Below are 5,336 nucleotides of genomic sequence, written 5' to 3'. Positions count from 1 at the left end.
TCCAGCCCCCTCTATTCCATCCACCCCTACTCCTTCTTCTTTGAGTGGTGGTGTGATGCTTGAGGCCGTCATGGCGCAGCTTGAGCGCATGGATGCTTGCCTTGATACTCTCACTTCTGAGTTGTATCAAGTGAACAGCCGTGTCGGTCGTATTGCATGACGACAGGCTCGCATGGGTGGCTTCGCCACTTCTCCATCTCCTTCACCTTCTCTAGAGGCTTCTGAGGATAAGGATGTTGTTGATGGTGATGATGATGAGGATGCTAGCTCTTCTAGTGACGATGAGATGGCAACTTCTTAGTGACTTACCCTTTGTCATTCGTGAAAAAAAGAAGGAGTAGTTTTGGGTTGAGAGTAGTCATGTATTTAGGGGGAGTGTTAGCATAGGACATTTTTAATAGGGGGTGTCTTTTGTTTTTGAGGGATGTAGTAAGGATTTTATGTAATTTTCTTTTCTTTCCTTGTAGTTACATTATCCTTTTGTACACCGGTCTTATGACCAATTATTGATAACATACATTGTACTTATTTCTCTTTTATATATATGATGATGTATGTTGTTATTCACCTATCTCTCTATATGTTGTTTCTTCTCTCTTTATACATATGTTTCTTTATTGTATGCAAACTTTTATTTCTGTTTCACACTAAGATGCCTTGATGAGTTTTGTTTAAAGTGTTTCAGAAAGACAAGTTGTCAAAATCTATCATGCCATGAACTCTCTTCTTGCAAAGTTTTTCAAAAGTTTGTGTTAAGATTAGATTTTATTGTACTCAACAAGTGATTATGAGTTTAGTGATTTATGACTTCTCTCATACTTCATTTGTTTGTTGTGGTTTTGTCACGGATTGCCAAAGAGGGAGATTGGTAGGACATATGTGGAACATGTTAGAAAATATGTTATGTAAAATTGGCTAATCCTTTGACAAAACGCACTTTACTTGTAATTGGGTAGATCTAGGGTGGGTTTAGTACTCCAAGGAACAAGAGTTCAAGTTTAGTATTGAAGTTATGCAAATCTTTCCAAGAAACGAGTAAAAAGGTGTTGTTCATTAAAACTCGATAGATAATATCTATCGAGGTTTAATGTGTGTGCTCAACAACTGCTCGATAGAAACAGTATCTATCAAGAATTACAAAATTCAAATTTCCAGATTTGTTTTCATGCATATTCAAGTGTATTTTTTTAGGGTTTCTTTTCTCACTGTCCTAGATATATGTAAGGATTATTTTAAGGGTCATCAAAGATGATGCAAGGTTATGCAACTTGATGAAAAGTCATTATGCATGGAAATTGTGACCAAAGACAATTACCCTCGTCTATAATATTCTTTTTAGAAGCTATTGCATCTTTGCGTCAAGGGTTTTGTAACCAAGGAGCTTCTTGATCTTCATCGTTTGAATGAACTGAAGAACTTTGCAGCAACATGTTTCTCAAGTTAGTGTGTTAATCACATACTTGGATCCGTGTATCGATTGGTTAGTCACGTACTGGGAGCTGTGCATTGAAAGGAGTGATTGTGACTACATTACAAGTCCAATTGGATAATGGGGTAAGGGCTCAACTATAGGTTGGTATTAGGTACTGGGATTCCTTTTACTTGTAATCGCTTGTTTTGATAATAGTCGATTCTCGGGAGTGGTGACCTTAAATTCACCCGGTGGGGTTTTGTCTCGGTGGATTTCCCCATTCGTAAACAAATTACCTGTGTCAAATTTATTTTCCATTGCATTTAGTTTAATTGGTGATTTATTTGTGCTACCACGCTTATTGCACGTAGTTGAATATAATTAATTCACTTGACTAATTAATTGGTTAATTTACCAAAGGGGTCAATACGTTTTTGGCCTATCAATGTAGTCTAGCTTTACGTAGATGTATATTTTAAAAGCATGTTAGGATGTTAGATTTAGTGTTTTAAAGCTTTGCTATGTTTCTAGGGTTTTTGGGCTGAAACCCAATTGCACTTAATTTTGCCTATGCACACGAGCTTGATTATGCGCTGGTGGGAAATTTAGACCCCAGTTGATAGAATTAACAAATTTTAAACCCAAGTTGTTAATTAGATTTATTATGAATAAAACTTGTTAAAAAAAACAAACATCAATATCGTGTCAAATATAAGTGCAGCGGAAAAGTAAATAAGACAAATATGATGACCCAGGAAAACCAATGAAACCAATCAGTTTCACAGTAAAAAACCTGGGGGGAAACCTTCCCGAAAAGTAATTCACTATAGCAAAGAGAAGTTTCAGATATAGTACAAAAACTTTTTCCCTAGACTCTACAATCCCCGTGGATGAACTTACAGTAGAAACCTTCTACTGCTTTAGAACCTCTAAACTCTTCAATATATGAACGCCACCCTTTGATGCATGGATCCTAGTACGTGACTAACTCCTTTGCATAAATCCTAGTACGTGACTCACTCACCAACTTGAGAAAGAAGAATGTTGGCTACAAAGTTCTTCATTTCATCAACAATGAAGATCAAAAAGCACTTGGTTACAAAACCCTAAGGCGCAAAGATGCAGTAGCTTTTTTTTTTTTTTAGAATAAGGCTTCGGTCACCTTTTGTATATGTTCTCCTTGTATTCTCTTATGTGACGGCCTCTAAAATAAGTCTTATATATGTCTAGGGTTGTGAGAAAAGAAACCCTACACAAATACAAAAACATGGGCTGAAAATCAGATCTGGAAATCTGATTAAACCTGATAGCAAGTGTCAAGCCTTATTAAACCTTGATAGATAGCTATTTGTCGAGCAACTGTAGAGCAGCTGTCCGCAGGTGTCTACAAGTGTCCAACTATCTGTCTGCAGATGTCCAGCTATCTGTCTAGCTTTAGTGAATAGTTTTTCTTCACTTGTTTCTTGATCCAATCTTCATGGCTATAATACTAAACTTGAACAACATGTTCTTTGAAGTATTAAACACATCCTAGATCTACCTAAATACAAGTAAAGTGTGTTTTGTGAAATGATTTGCCAACTACATAAAATATGTCCTTAATAATCTCCCCCTTTGGCAATCCGTGACAAAACCAGAACAACAATCGAACATATGAGAGAAGTCATAAATCACTCAACTCATACTCACTTGTTAAATACCATAAAATCTATCCTAACATAAAATCTTGAAAAACTTTGCAGAAAGAGAGTTCATGGCAAGTAGACTTTGTATTTTTGAAACACTTAAATAAAACTCATCAAGGCATCTTTATGTGAAGGAGAAATAATAGATTGCATACAAATAATAAGAAACATGTGTATAAAGATAGAAAAGAAACAACACATGTAGAGATAGGTGAAGAAAACATACATCATTACATATATGTATCAAAGATAAGTACAATGTATGTAAACATGGTCACAAGACTTAAGGTACAAGAAGAAGAAGCTAAAAGTAGCTCTTACAACAACAAGGAGGTAAGCACTCCTCCCAACAAGATGAAACACATCTCCCCTTTACAAAGGCATGTATTTCTCCCCCTAACTTGTAGAATCTTAAAAAGAAACCACAATTTCTCCCCCTTTTTGTCATGATTGACAAAAGGTACAAGAAGATAGAAAGCTTCACCCGAGAAACATAAAGATGATCAAGGATGATCAAGGGGGTACAAAGAATCCATAAAAATGCATGAATGTAATGAAATAAGATGCTATGGATAACAAGATAAGAGAAACATGTAAAACATGTGAAAAATAATGCATGCAGAGGATCTCGATGGATCAAGAGGTGTCGAGAAGCTATCGAGCATACCTCGATGGATCGAACAGCTATCGAGGAGGTAGGAGATATCTCGATCGATCCACCTAACTATCGAGAGGTGTCGAGATTGCGATAAGATGTAACTGAAGAGCACGACAGATAAGCCAAGTATCGAGAGGTATTGAGGAGGTGTCGAGATAGCTTAAAAATAGTTTTTCAAAGAAGGGAAAAACACATATATGAATGCAATCAAGCATGCAACTCAACCAAAGATCCAAACAAAATTTTAACCTCTCAAAAACATCTCTCAATCAACAAAGAGTTAAGCATTTAGGTCCCAAAAAAACACACACACACACTAAACAAGTTTAACAAATTTTACATTTCAAAAACAAGTTAAGACAGTTTAGTGAATATACATCAACACATGTAAACCTTGTGATGGCCAAATCACATTGTACCTGCACATGTATCAAAAGTAGCAAAGAATATTGCATATTGTGTGTGAAGAACATTGCAAGATTACATAAGTGTCTCAATGTTATGACGATTTGAGATATGAGAAAATCACTTTAACTCACACACAATCATAACTATTTGATGGGGACTATCACCTTTGAGATACATCCTATAACTCCCACATCTTCTAGAAAACACGCTTGCAATCATGTTTTAAAGCATTTTGTTCTTTTTGCTGTTATTTTCTTTGCATATTTTCTTTTATTAAGCAAACCATGCATGGGTATACAAATGAGAGAAAAGAAATACCCAATTATGTTAAGCTTTTGACATTGCATTTTTGCTATGCCAAAGCATACAGATGATTATCATGATTGGCGGGTAATAGTGGTGAGATGGTTATTTATGCCTTTCTCTTAAGATTTTCTAGTCCTTCCCTTAAAAAAAAAAAGTGATACGAGTGTTAAGTATAAGAGATCACTCAACCTTACTCAAGATAAACAAAGAGCCACAAAGCTCACTTGCATAGTTGTGCATAAGAATGCTCATCTAAGCTACAAGCGATACAAAGTTTAGAAAACTCTATTTCAATGGCCATTTCAAGGTTCACAAGAACCGATGTACACAAACACACATTGTTTTTGTATTTTTCTGATTTTTCATTTTTTTATTTTGTAAATAAAACAAAATAAAAACTAAACAATCAAACAAAAACTGACAAACAATATGAAAGCATGAAAGAATGATGCAAATGCATGAAGGCATGATAGAAAGATGCAGATGCATGAAAGCATGATTTCAAAAGTAGATAAGAAATCAAGCAATGAGAGTCCCACTTTAGATAGAAAGAATTAAAGTAGAGAAAAAACAGAAAAAGACAATTAAGTCTTATGCTCCTTTCTCACCCACACAGCACGAGTCTTTGGCCGTGAAGATGAAAAGGCACGTGTCTTAGTATGTCTACTGAAGGACATAGAAGAATTAAAATTCTCCTGAAATTGAGTTACAAACTCAAAACTTTTAATAACTTTCCAAACAAATGTGTAGGTCCTTGAGAGGAAACCTGTGACTGTTTGGACACTTGCTTTTAAGGATACAACTGAAAGCAATTAGGACGAATGTGTTCAGACACACCACAATGGTGACAAACATGAGGTCTAACAAA

The sequence above is a fragment of the Castanea sativa genome, chromosome 11 (assembly GCF_040712315.1).
Source record: "Castanea sativa cultivar Marrone di Chiusa Pesio chromosome 11, ASM4071231v1".
Taxonomy (NCBI): Eukaryota; Viridiplantae; Streptophyta; class Magnoliopsida; order Fagales; family Fagaceae; genus Castanea; species Castanea sativa.
Note: the sequence above shows the minus strand (reverse complement) of the source record.